The sequence below is a fragment of the Anolis sagrei genome, chromosome 3 (genome assembly GCF_037176765.1).
Source record: "Anolis sagrei isolate rAnoSag1 chromosome 3, rAnoSag1.mat, whole genome shotgun sequence".
In the NCBI taxonomy this organism is placed as follows: Eukaryota; Metazoa; Chordata; class Lepidosauria; order Squamata; family Dactyloidae; genus Anolis; species Anolis sagrei.
The window spans coordinates 200,912,965-200,927,832 of NC_090023.1; positions in this window are offsets into that span (position 1 = coordinate 200,912,965).

Genomic DNA, 14,868 nt, shown 5'->3' on the forward strand with positions numbered 1-14,868 from the left:
AAACCTCCCTTGCCTAGTTTCCAAAAAAAACTCACAACCTCTGAGGATGCCTACCATAGATGTGGGTGAAATGTCAGGAGAGAACGCTTCTGGAACATGTCCATACAGCTCGGAAAACTCACAGCAACCCGGTGATTCTGGCCATGAAAGCCTTCAACAACTCAAATTTGTTATCAGTTTTTATTATTCATGATGGGGGGGGGAGGTATGTGTACATATACCCATTACCACCCAACCACAAAACTACATTATCTGTTCTGCAACCTTAATTAATGTCAGAAAGATAGATTTTGTTTTGCTAAGACTTGTCACACACTTTTATTATTGCCATCTGGAACGCATTAAAAAAGTAGGTGTGGAAATGCTGATGTTTCACCTTAACCAGCTCAAAATGTATGGCTGCAATTCCATGAGTCTTAAAGCGCTGGAATATATGAATGCCTTATTGCTATTGAAAATGAATCTAAATACTGGGAGGCTTTTTTTTTAATGGAAAAGGAAAGCACACTGCTGGGTATGGTATGTGTGAACGATGTGAACGGAGTATGTGCTGTTGGTGTCATGCCATGACAGGAATCTGAAAAACGGATGGGCCACAGGCTTAAAAACAAGATGAGTAGCAGCAAAAGGGGAAAATCATTTTAACTATACATACTTTACAAAGATAAGCCTCTTGCTGCTGAAAGATTTGGGTGTAAATCAGGTTTTAGGAAGTATGTCAGCTACTTTGTAGTTTCCACCTCCCAAAAACACAGAAGTTACCACAACCCCACGGAGAAAGGACAGTATGTTATTAATATTAATGATGTTATTCCCTCCCTCTTGAAATACTAAATGGGTGTGTCAAAGCAGTAAACCAGCAAGGCTAAGTTATGACTGATACCTTGTCCTGCAATAGTGAGTAACAACAAAGCGGGTTTCAGGCCAATGGCTAAGAAACCTGGAGTTGGAACTGGAATTATACTGATAATAAATACAATAAATTAATCTTTATGGCATTTCATTTATAGTGCACTTGCATATTCTTTTGAGTCTCATTGTGGCATCAATTTTGTGCTAAATCGTTCAATTCCAAGCTTTTCCTCTTATGAGCTTAAGCCAGTTCACAGCTGGAGTTTCTTCTTCCATATTTATCTGGTCTGTCCCAAAAGTAATGTGAAACTTTTTTAAAAACACACAGCAGAACGGCCACAAAAGCAAAGTGAAGGTTGAGGCAGGTGGAGGTGGAACCTAGGCATACAGTTTGACTTTCCTCATGACCTCATCAGATGGAGGTGAATTCGGCCTTCCCTTTTGCCATGGAACCTGCCAGCTCCCATTACATGACACACAGCTACTTCCGGCAGGTTTCCATTGTAAAAGGGAAGGTTAAACCAGTGCATGCCACCATGATGAGGCTTCACATGTTCAATTGAGATCAAGGGGAAGCTGGGAAGTGGATGCTTCCCCCATGTGGGATGAATTGGGTGATGCAGGGCATGGGGCGACGAGTTCCCCACCCCTCAGACGGGCACCATCAGATTCGGCACAATGGATGACAATTCGAGCAGCCCATCTGACGAGGTCTCTAGTTGCGTCCATGCCTTTGTAGCAGTTGATACATTAGCAAACTGTGTCATAGCTTTTGTGTCTCGTCGGGGTGAAAATGCAATGGAATCTGGAGCAACGCTCTTCAACTTCAAGAACTGAGAACAATGTGGCTCCTAGGAAGGCTGTTTTTAATGCTCCCCATCCACTGGACAGCCTTCCTTTGGCTCTATGTGATTTCTTTCTCCAAACTAAAAAACCCACTCAAAGGACATATTTTTGAGATAGCTGAAAAATCCAAACAGCTGTGATGTGGGTTATGAACAACATGTCAAGTGAAGACTTTCTCCATTGCTATGAAGAGTGGTAGCAACATTGGAATCACTGTATTGTCGAAGGCTTTCATGGCCAGAATCACTGGACCTCACAACCTCTGAGGATGCCTGCCATAGATGCAGGCAAAATGTCAGAAGAGAATGCTTCCGGAACATGGCTATACAGCCTGAAAAACTTACAACAACCCACTGGAATCACTATTTTCAAGGGGATAGACTGTAATTTTACGTATGTTCAATAAAAATGGTTTTTAAATCTTTCTCACTATTTTTTGGGATTGACCATGTATCCACATAGCTATCCAATGAAGGAGGTAAAATTGAGAGAGTGCAGTTAGCCCAAGGTCACCCAGTGAATCTCACAGATCATCTTGAATAGAAGATCAAATTTTGACATTCCAGTCCCACTACTAAATACTACATCCCATTGGTTCTTTTATTTCATAAGAAGACTCAGTTGCATATGTTTATTTATTTATTTCGTATCAAACGCATTGCATAAATTAGTATAAAACTGATAACAAGAGAAGGAACGCAGGCGGCTAAATATCTTTTGACCAAAAATGGGCAACAGCAACAGCATTGTCTATAGCTCCAACAATTCTTTCTCTGTACATGAAGCAGGGCATAGTGGACAAGCATACAGGTGCGGAGTTGTTTGTTCTGCTCCACAGTCACACAAGGTGTGGGATTCTTTTAGGTAGTGCAATTTTGCCAGGTTGTCTTTTGATCTGCCCACTCCACTTCTGAGTCTGTTCAGGGACTTCCAAGTTGCCCATTCTTGGTTTGCCCCTGGAGGAAGACCCTTGTGGGAGCGGGGATCCAGTTGGGATTTTCTGGTTTAGCTGCACAGAGGGATACCCAAGAGGAGTAGTAGTTCTCATAAAGCTTTTCCTTGATTGGGGTCTACTGGGAGGAGGCTGGTAGCCATGTAGTGGGTGGCTTTCACAGTGTTCAACCTTATTTCTCTCACGTTTAGCAGCAACTTCCCGTCGCACATCAGGGGTGGGGGGCAATGCTAGCTAGCTTGTAGAGTTTATCAACAGGTGTAGGTTTAAGACGTCCTGTGATTATTCTGCATGTTTCATTCAATGATATGTTTACCTGCTTTGCATGGGCATATGTATGTGTATTGTAAGAGAAAAATGGAAATAAAGAAGGGAAGGCAGAGACACACAGAGAGATAAAAGACGTATTCCTTTCCAGCCCCCTGATATAACTTATTATACCACCACTTTAAAAGACAAAGAGGCCTTAACATCTGTTCAGGTTTGCCCTTCATAAACACCTGAATGAAAAGCACTTCTTGTTCTGTGGAGCAGAGTCAAGTGAATGATGGACTCCGATAGTTTCAGCATGTTCCTCTATGCAAGAGTTCCCTTCCTGCTTTTCAATGGCCAAATTAGAGGTAACCTGAGAGTAAAATATGCAGGCAGCCTCAGGGCACATCATATATTCCCTTATTCTGGAGCCTTTCCATAATTAAAAATGAAACCTAATTGCTCCTACTATTCATTCCTTTTCTAGAATGTCACAAAATTGGTTTCTGCTCCATAATGAAAAGTCGAAGCGGTTTTTAAAATAATAAATGTACATTTCACTGTCCTGCCTTCATTTTTAATTCACATGCTATGAATAACAACCATGTTGAGTGCATAGAGTAAAACCTTTTTCTTTGTGGAATTTTTGAATCTGCAACAAATAAGATGCAAGACTCTTAATTAGATTATTTCCCTGAATTGATAGCACAAAATGAATTCTGACAGTTCATCAATGCTGCCCTCTATAGTTCTTCAAACAGAAAAACAACCTGATTACAGAGGAACATTGTGAAGGTGAAATTCAAATGGAAGACAAGCACAAAGGCACAGCATCCACCAAAACTATGTGGTATACACTTCTCACAGAGTTTGTGTCCTTCCTTGCCCTGCATTGCCTTGTATTTTTCAGATAGAATAAAAGAAGATTTCAAAAGCATATTCATACAGTTTAAAAGGCAGTGTTTTACATTAATGGTTTCACGACAGATGGATAGCTCTATGGGTGAGAAATGCTGGGGGCAGCAGAATGAGAAGCCTTTGGCAAAGTTTAATAACAAAAGATTATTTGTTTTAACTAAAAGCAATCCTCTCCTTCACTCTAAAATAAAGTAGCATCTATAAAACATTGATTCTCTAAAATACAGTAGCATCAGATACAAACAAGATAAAATATAAGGCATAGAAAAGATTGCCAGATGTTTACGCGCAGCTTCCCTTTGACATGCCAGATTGCACATCTGTATTCAAGAGGCAAAAAAGCACCTTAAAGCCCTGGATATTAGGGCTGGGCGGTTTCGTTTCGTTAATTCGTAATTCGTTAAAAATTCGTTATTTTTTTGTTAACGAAGCGATAACGAACCATTCTGGAGCAGCTTAAAAACAAAACGAATTTTTCAATTTGTTTCGTAAATGCTTCGTATTTCGTTATGTATTCGTTTTGTTATTGGTTTGAGGTCGTTTCGTGATTATTTCCGCATGTCTGGGGCAAGTTTTATAGTTGTTTTTTTGTTTAATTAGTGAAAAAAATTATAATATCACACCAACAGTCAACAACAGAGGGAGAGGGAAGCTTCAGAAGTTCCCCCTGTCCCATTTGGAGGTTTTTTAGCGTATTGCACGGTCGCGTCCGCCATTAACGAATCGATTCGTTATTGTTTTGTTATTGTTTCGTTATTGTTTTGTAATTTTTTTACCATTTACGAAATTTCGTAAATATCAAACTTTTTTAAAAAAAAATCAGAATTCTTTTAAATATCAAAACGCAAAAAACCCCAAAAAACAAATCGATTTTAGAAACAATTTTTTCCGTTGTTACCCAGGCCTACTGGATATCTTTACTTAAGATGAACACGATTGATTACCTCTGAAGGTCACTTAGATGCCTAATATGGATTTTATCTTATTTTATTTTAAAGATCTTCCATCACATCTCTTATTGAAGTAGACTTTGGCTAACCATTTTAAACTTAAATTAAACTGAACTAAACCAGAGAAGCACAATTAGTCTCCTTTGACTAAAGAAGCTCTCAATTACATTAGTCTTTCAAAATGACCTATATGCTTCCTTGTTTCCTTTCATTATTTTAGGACTGAAAAAATGTATGGCTCTTCAAATGCTGTTGAACAGCAATTCCATCAGTTTTGGGACCTGCCTACCTTCATGGCCGTATCTTTCTCCATATACCAACCCGGATCCTTTGTTCCTCAGGGGAGGTCATCCTTTCGCCTTTACCAATCTCGCAAGCTCGTCTTGTGGGTACAAGGGAGAGAGCCTTCTCTTCTGTGGCCCCCCGACTTTGGAATTCCTTACCTAGGGAGATCAGGAAAGCCCCTACACTAGAAACATTTAAAAAGGACCTCAAAACCTGGCTTTTCCGCTGCACCTTTGATGAGTAGGTGCACAGCATGATATTTTGCACCCCTCAATGTTTTCTACTGATGGAGTTCGTGCCCTCCAAATAGGATGTTTAGCCTCACAACTCTGTGTGTTTTACTAGTTCCATATAAACGTCCTGATCCTATTTTATCTCATCATAGTTTGTTAACTGTTTTTACCCTGAATATGTGGCCCGCCCATTGTCATCCCTACCGTGATTGTGTTTATTGGAATGTTTATTTTATGTTTTTTTCTCTTTTAATGTCATTTTGATAATTGTCGAAGGCTTTCATGGCAGGAATCCATGGGTTGTTGTAGGTTTTTCCGGGCTATATGGCCATGTTCTGGAGGCAATTTTTCTAAATTGCCTCCAGAACATGGCCATATAGCCCGGAAAAACCTACAACAACCCATTTTGATAATGTTGTTGTTGTTGTTGTTGTTGTTATATATGCTTTGATTTTGTTGCTGTATTATGTTGTCCAGGCTTGGCCCCATGTAAGCTGCTTCGAGTCCCCATCGGGAAATGGTGGCGGGGTAGAAATAAAGTTTATTATTATTATTACTATGGTCAGCATCTATAGTAGCCAGGAAAGGTAAGAAATGGAGTCCAGTGTCTTGAGCCAGACTTTAACTCAGCTGGTAAATCACCAGCAATGATAAGATCTATCAACCAAAAGGTTGCCAGTTCGAAGCCCTGGGTCAGCGTAAGCACCTGATTGTCAGCCCAGCTTGCTGTTTACCTAAGTAATTCGAAAACAGCTTGAGGTGTAATTAGGGGAGGTATTTATGACACTATAAAGGAAAAGATCAGAAAATGCCCAGCGACCAAAAGGAAGGAGGAAGTCCTGATGGCTCTACGTCATAGTGGATGGAGCGACAGGACCCCCCTGTGGTTGGATTCAAGCACAACCTCCAAGGTGCCAAAACAGATGGACATCGACACAACATACCTCCTTTCTGTTCTGTTTGTCTCTGTCCTTGTCTATCCAAAAGAGCATTGAATTTTTTGCCATGTATGTGTACTGTGATCTGCCCTGAGTCCCCTTGGAGAGATAGGGCAGAATATAAATAAAGTGCATAAAAAATTAAACACGTTTATTTAAATACACAATTTAACCTGAAAATAAAGATCTAAATATTCATAATGTCAACTAGTAGTATAGTTGTTGTTTTTGTTGCTAACAGCATATGTTCGCTGATTAGTTGTACAGCAAGAGTGAGAGACAATGGTGAATGATGAAAATATTTCACTAGTGGCCTAATGATATCAAAAGAACAATAAGATTGCTTTTGACTGTGCAAATCCTTTGAGCAGTTGGTGGTCAGGTTGTTATGCTGGTTGTGTTGAATTAGGACTCCAGGAATCTGGATATCTGTGGTCTGCAATGAAATTTTCGAACTATATTTTGCTGCAAAGGAGTATATGGGGAAGGGAAGCAATCGGCTGGAATGAGGTCAAGTGCCCACGGAGCCCCTGAGTGGCCCTTGTGGAGTTCTAAGGTCTCTGCGAAGCATGGTTTGAGCTCAGGTCCCGGGTTTTGTTTTGTTTTTTTTTTTTTTTTTTTTTTTTTTTTTGCAGTTCATGGAAAACCCATGATTTGGTGCTGTCTGGAAGTGTATTAGGTGGGTTTCTATGTTCCTGTGCCTCCAGGAAATGTAAAGAATCTCCTTTTACCCTTCTGAATTGAATGGGTTTGTGCACAAGGTGTAGTTTTACAGAAATATTTGAGTTCTTTCTCACTTTATCTTGAGAAATGGTTAAACGCTGACCAGTAGGTATGAGTTAATTATGGTGGGACATCAATCTATCATCCTAATGATAATTGCTGTCCAAAGGGATGGAGATGACAGGATTTCCTCTTCTCATTTATCCCAGTCAAGAATTCCAAAAGCAACAGAAAATGGGTTTCCCATAGTATTTGTGGAAGGTCAGCAAAGGAAACAAGATGGTGCAAGTGCTACTAAATAATATATTTCTAGCAAGAATTAGCACCCACTTAAGTATAAACAAAAAGCCAGTGGGAGCATTTTCATGAGGATGAGGGTAAGCCTTTGAACATACTGGGAACACGGTAGAGATGTCTCACATGTGCAATTACTCAGCATCTCTTCACAATTATGAACACATGTTCACATGAGGAGAAAATTATAACTGTGAATGCCACCTGGGAAGCAAGCTGTCAGCCCTCCCTGCCTTTCTCTTTATTTTCCTTTTTGCTTTGACATTGCGAAGTGGATCTAAGGGACAAACAAGTTAAAGGGGTAGTAAAAATAAAAAGCTTGCAGAACATGGAGGTGAGTGGGGGGGGGGGGGGAAGTGTGCTATTTCTATTTTGGGCTCAACATTTTTTCCATTTCCAAGGCTACTCTTCCTATATATGTATAGGCTACATTATATAATAAATGCTGACAGGTTCCTGGCATCTTCCTCTGCCTAGAACTGGCAGAAAAATGGCATGTATTTGCAAGCTCTTCCAAATTTTGCTATAGGCTAATACTCAGATGAGTCAAGCTTGCTGGGACAAATACTATCAGTCATTCTACAGGAAGTCATTTTTCATATGAAATACAGAATACATATGAATATACATATACCAGATACACAGGATCTATATAAACTTTGTGTAAATATTATGAAAAATTTGCAGTGTGGTTAATAATCATAACACCCTTGCTTGTTGCCTGCAAACCCCCCAAATGAAGAGACTTACAACAGTTATGGGTTAAAACTGGGCAACTTTATTAACTGTTACCTAATTAATCACTTATTGAATCTCATAATCAGACTAGCATGAACGTGTAATGAATAAAGCCGAGGTGGGGTCCCTTCCCGGCCTACACCTCGGCTACACAGGGCGAAGCACCCGGTTCCCAGGTGACCGAACCTGGGTAACCTTTTAGCAATGTGTTGGAGGAATCTTCCCCAAGGAGTTGAGGTAAGACCCTCCCCATTTCAAGCCATTTATCTTGTGATCACCTTGATTAGAGTAACAACTGGTGATGTTTTCTGTTAAAGGCTTATTTCCCAAAAGGGGATGCTTTGGGTGCACACCAAATGTCTTTCTTTCTAGCTGTTTTCCGCTAAACTATTTAAAAACCCAACAACTCCCAATCTGCCCTCTAGTAACAGTATAGGGTAGGCGAAAAAACCCCCCAGCAATATGAGGGGGAAAAAATTCCTACCCGGCTCCATAGGGCAACCACTAATTATACTGTTAATGGGCGGGTGAGGTGGGTCGACGTCCAGAGAAGACTGAGCCCGAGGGAGGCTATTTCCCTCGGGCTCCGCCCCCCAAAGTAGTTCCGGCTGGAACTACTTTGGGTTGGTTCTCCTCATTGGGAGGAAGAGGCAAATGCTCTTTCTCCCTTCCAGCTTTGCCGTCGGGAGAAAGGCGATTGCCTGCAAACCCCCCAAATGAAGAGACTTACAACAGTTATGGGTTAAAACTGGGCAACTTTATTAACTGTTACCTAATTAATCACTTATTGAATCTCATAATCAGACTAGCATGAACGTGTAATGAATAAAGCCGAGGTGGGGTCCCTTCCCGGCCTACACCTCGGCTACACAGGGCGAAGCACCCGGTTCCCAGGTGACCGAACCTGGGTAACCTTTTAGCAATGTGTTGGAGGAATCTTCCCCAAGGAGTTGAGGTAAGACCCTCCCCATTTCAAGCCATTTATCTTGTGATCACCTTGATTAGAGTAACAACTGGTGATGTTTTCTGTTAAAGGCTTATTTCCCAAAAGGGGATGCTTTGGGTGCACACCAAATGTCTTTCTTTCTAGCTGTTTTCCGCCACTGGGTGGGGCAAGTGTCTACTTAGCTCCAACCCCCCCACCTCCTAAAACAGCCTTTATGTTGCTAGCCTAAGCTCTCCTTAAAGTTGCCCACAAGTGAAGGTGAAAGAAGATCAATGTGTCGTTGTGTTTGGTAACCATTATCCAGCGGCATTGAAGTCAAGGTGATGAAAGTGTTAAGAAGACACCGCCAAAAAGATCATAACCGTGTATTGAAATGTGCCATATGCAGCATGTGGAATGGTGTTAATGTAAATGTCTCTGGGGGTTACCCCAGTATTTTCTTGGTGTAAGGTTATTGACAAGTAACAATTCCAAAATAAATATTATTCGTTAACCAAAAACAACAATTGGGAGAAACCTTTTCTCCACCCCCCGGGGAACACCTTCCCAGGGGCCACGCCAGCACCCTTGCTGGCGTCCGAGATGGCAGATCTCAATGCCAACCATAGGACCGAAATGCCCAAGGCATGTCTCCATCTCTCCGACCTTGCAGTCGCCAGGTTAGTCATCGTAGGCAGCCCCGGCAGCTGTGAGGCCGCGCCAGCACCCCTGCTGGTATCAGTGATGGCATATCCCTCATGCCATCCGTGGGCCAATGACCAAAGGTCCGTCTCTATCAATCATATCTTGTAGTCCTCAGGTCAGGCATCATGGGCCATCCAAAAGGCTGTAAAACTCAAACAGATGAAAACAATGAACGGGGAGGGGGTGTAGTACCCTTCTCCCCCACAAAGGCAGCTGCATACTTCCAAACTATACTTGAAATATAAGCGCTTGTCGTGTAGGGGAATTATGGCACCATGGGTCAGACCCTTGTTTATATAGTCCACCCAAGCGCAGCCTCGCATGTAGGTATGGTATCTCGCCCATAGTACTAGTCAGTCAACTGAGTGCGGTCAGCGCTCTTCTCCTGTTTAAAATGAGCCACACCAACCCCCATGGTGTATGTTCAGACGCTCATTTGTATAGCTGGTTAACAATTTTAAAACTCGACTCCAGTTCTGGAATAAAGGCTATATCAAGCCCTAAGCATATAACGTCAGTCATGTTAGTGATAACAACACTAATTTATTAGGGAGATATATGGTATTAAACATCTTTTGCAGCAGCTTCATAAACCATAAACATTTAACTGTTACAGAATTACATACATTATCCGCTCACATCGCTGTGGCATTATGACTTTTGTTTCATAGTGTCTCTTTTGTTTGACTGTAACCGTGACATATTTATAGCTACATCTGTATAACTATGACTGTAAGCCTGCATGTACGTGTGTCACCTTTGTGACATTACTAACTCGCAGCTTATCATAATCTATGTTGTAGCCTTTGTAGATAGCCACCAACTTGATGTATTTGTTTGCCCAAAACACATCCGCGAATCGAACAGTGTGGCTAAATGTGTCCATGATTAGCTTAAAACCCTTTTTGTGGCTAAAAATTTGTGTAATGGGTGACTTGGGACCCTCAGGATCAATAAGAGCATTGGTGGCCCTCCGCTGATGAGTGCTTCGGCATTTAACCTATGTTGTCCATGCATGAGAGGCCCTTAAAAAACAATAATTTATAACCATATCGCCAGCTTTTATGGTATGGGCTTCTCACTTTAAATTTAGCACTGGTCCCTAAATATTTATTAACTTTTGTATTCTGATGACTTAGAACTTGTTTTAGTAGGAATTAAAATGAACTAGTCACCCTTGAAACCTATTAGTAGGAAAAGCTTTTCTGATATGTAGACCAAAAGTCTCTAACTAACTGTGCTCTCAACAATGTGGAATAACAAATCACGTTCGTTAAGTCGTTCACTCGAACCCTCCCGTGGACTATGATATCCCCTGGCGTGTGGTAAGGCCCATTTATTGGCGACTATATTCATAGCTAATGAATCTTTAACTTGAAACAAACTTAATGTGAGGAACGCTCAAACTAAAATGGGCCCCCCCCCACTAAACATCTTCATTAAAGGATGTAAATTATTCAACCTGCGACCCTTCTAAGGCACAAAAAGGGGCCTCCAGACAGACTAACTGTGATGAGCAGTCCCATACTGTGGGTCGAATTGTAACTGGCTGTTCCAGGTTACAGGCCTGATTAAGGTAAGTAGGCCTCCTTGGGACTAACATCGAACCGTCTTCTGCATGGGCGGGCTATCGCAAGTCTCCACAGCTGACCATCTACTAGATCCCAACGAAGCGCAGGATCCCTGGCTGCTCTTTGACGAAACAGCCTATCGTATCGGAGCCACGCATCTCCAGGGAAACTGAAGTATGCTTCACGGATGATGTCGAGATACAGGAAAAGAGAATGGGCCCGTGCCGGGTAATGTTGTATTATCACACCGGCGTAAATCATAAAGCAGTTAAACCAATTGGCCCAGCTCCGCTCAATTGTGGCCGCATCTGTTGGCGTTTCATGGTCATGCTCAACGTCGTCAGCCGGAGAACTCCTGTGACATCCAGGATGCAGGGTGAATAAATCCACGAATTCATTATCTAAAATAGTCACCACTAACTCCTGAGGTAAGTGTGATCCTAAAGGTGCCGTAACGAGCCCCTCTACTGCTGGGCTTGAGCTTGAAGCTCCACCACTAGGAATCCCCGGGAACTGGTCCTCAGTGTGTCGGTCATCATAAGTGAAACGCCCTTCCCCTACTTTGGGCGTAGCTATATTATCTCCCTGTCGCGAGTACTGGCTAGTATTGCCTAGTTCTTGCGTTGAATCATCAGGGTGCATAGAATGAATCTGACCTGTATTGTTGGCTGGGGCTGCTGATGCCGGTGGTGGCTGCGCGGATGGACCCACTGAGGGCTCACTGATATCGCGTTGGACCTCTAAGGGGTGTGACGGGTCAAGATCATGACCGGCCCCCCAGTCCTCATCAGGAACTAAAGCGAAAAGACAAGAAAAGGGTGCTTCAGGTAAAGGGTGGTCGTTGACCTCAGATGATGGCTGAAAGGATTGAACAGGTGGGGAAGTGCCCATCATCCTTTCCACTGCCTCGATGCGTAATAACATAGCATTGAATAGCTCCCTTGATGATCTGCCTTCAGAATTGGTGCGGGACAGACTGCGCCTCGCCTGTCTTCTGTTAGCCGGACCCTTACCCTTCGGTCCTCCAATATTTTTTCTGGGAAACATCCTGTAATGACAGATCAGTGTAATTATTGAGATAACAGAATAACCTTATTTGAGAACTGGACACCGTTAAACCCTGTGGTTCAGGCCATGGGAACGCCAATGTGGTATACCTTAAATGATAGAGAGACCCTGCAATACGCTCTCAGGTTAAATTAACTTGGTTTTGGACTGGCGTATTCCTTCTGGAATCTCTTATATATTAATCACTGTTTAATCTGGTTTGGTATCTTAGTATAGGTGATTGAATATAATAATACCTTGAATTATTCGCTGTTCAGGAATGGCCCTGTCAGCTTTGGTGTGGGGACATTAAGCGATTATCTTTGGGAAAAGATATGTCCGACTAATAAGCAGGACCTTCATATTGACGAAAGGTGTTAATAAGTGGAACTCCCCGTCCCGTAGTTTGTGCCTGTTTGGTGTTATTGACCTTTTCAATGGCTGTCGACACTATTTAACATAGGCGATTTGAATGCTTCGTTTCAGCTCTCGCAGTGGTTAACTGAATGGCCCCTAAGCCAATTGTTTTGGAGCCATTAAACTGAGGCTGTATGTCCCTAGCTAGAGTTGGCTTGAATGCAAAATCGTTTTATCTGACCGTAGGATAGAGGGTGGCTCCTGTAACCCTTCCAGCTCTAGCAGTGTATGATTGTAAATTAGGCCAAATATTTCCTTTCATTTAAATATTAGTGTAATTAATTAGTTCATCCTTATATAAGAGTGTGAATTTTGAACCTGAAGAGTGAAGAAAAAACGCCTCAATCTCCGCAAAGGAGGACCATCTCTCGGAATAGAAAGGTTCGCCTATGGCCAGCCAGTGTTTAAGGCTAAAAAACCCTTGATCGGCTATCAGGCTGCGACTCTGCTTTGACTATTAGTAAACTTGTATAGCTAACATTAATTGGCCCATAGCTCTTTGGTTGCAAAGGCCCTTTTAATAATTCTTTCCGTATTAATAACCTTGTCCGCCCCCGGTGGTGAATCAAAATTTAACTCTTTGTCCCTTTATTTGTAAAATATGTCTATATATGTATATATGTTGCATAACTGGCCACATATCCAAAAGGTAAAGGTAATCTCTTAACAATAAGTCCAGTCATGACTGGCTCTGAGGTGTGGTGTTCATCTCCATTTGTAGGCCGAAGAGCCAGCGTTGTCCATAGATACTCCAACATGACTGCATGGAGTGCCGTTAACCTCTCGCCGGAGTGGTACCTATTGATCTAGTCACATATGCATGTTTACGAACTGCTAGGTTGGCAAAAGCTAGGGCGGACAGCGGAAGCTCACGCCGCTCCCCGGAATCGAACCTGCTACCTTTGATCAACAAGCTCAGCAACTCAGTGCTTTAAACCACTGAGTCCCCAGGGGCTCTCTAAATAGTAGCTTAGTATTATAATTAAACACCCCTTAGGGGAGTTAGATGAAAATTAGGTGTGACCAGCAATAGTCCGATATATTGATAAGTCCAAATGAATAGCCCGTTGGGTTGCCAGCCTGCCTCATTAAGGGGCCAAGATGGCTTCCAGCCCCTAGACAAACATGGCTGAGACCATCAACAAAATGGCTGCAAGCCACGAGGTTGGACAAAATGGCTGCCAGCCATGAGGCTGGGCCTAGCCCCCCCCCCTTTTTTTTTTTTTTTTTTTTTTTTTTTTTTTTTTTTTTGGAGCGTAATGACTCTGGGCCCCAGAGAAAAACTTAACACCAACTGAATAGACCCACAGACCGGAATGTATCACCAAATCACCCCATGTCGGGCTTTTGGATATTGGGGGGGGGGGGGAGGGGGGAGAGAGAGAAAGTGGGATTGCATATCAAAAAACTCCCCCTGCCTCACCCTCGGGTAGTCCGGCGAGCCAGAGTGTAGGCCTGACTAGCCTCCCATAGCCAGCAAGATGGGCTGCCAGCCAGAGAAGGCAAAACAGGCCCCAGGCGTTATAACGCACGCGCGCGCTGCGCGCGCGTGCAGTGAGCCTCGCGGGCAGGCCTCCGGTAGAGGAGGCCGGAGGCCTCTCCCCAACCACCATGACCCCCAATCCGGCGCTACGGCAACGATCCCGTCACCGCAGCGCCGGGCCAGCGGCCAGAGGCACGCCCGGGAACCCGCGGGTGAGGCGACTGCACCCCAACAGCAGGTGCGTCGCTGGAATCAGGGCCGCTGGGGGAGGAGGCCCAGTGCCTCACCGCCCCCGTAGGCCCGACCTACAGACCTGCGCCGTGCGCCTTTCTTCCTCGACGTCCAGAGAAGACTGAGCCCGAGGGAGGCTATTTCCCTCGGGCTCCGCCCCCCAAAGTAGTTCCGGCTGGAACTACTTTGGGTTGGTTCTCCTCATTGGGAGGAAGAGGCAAATGCTCTTTCTCCCTTCCAGCTTTGCCGTCGGGAGAAAGGCGATTCAGGACATGTGATTTTGTAAGTACTCCTTCTACTCAGCTTTTCTGTGTTAATGTACTTTTGGGACAGCAAATATTTCACAATAGTCACTATGGAATTTTTAGATACCTTAAAATTCACAGCATGGGAGAATGTTTGCAAAACAAGGGGTGTTTAAGCCTTAAGATGTCAATGCAATAGCTCCTGCAGCTTTCCACATAGCCATATCATGGCAGATAATGCACAATATCTGATTTGAACTGGG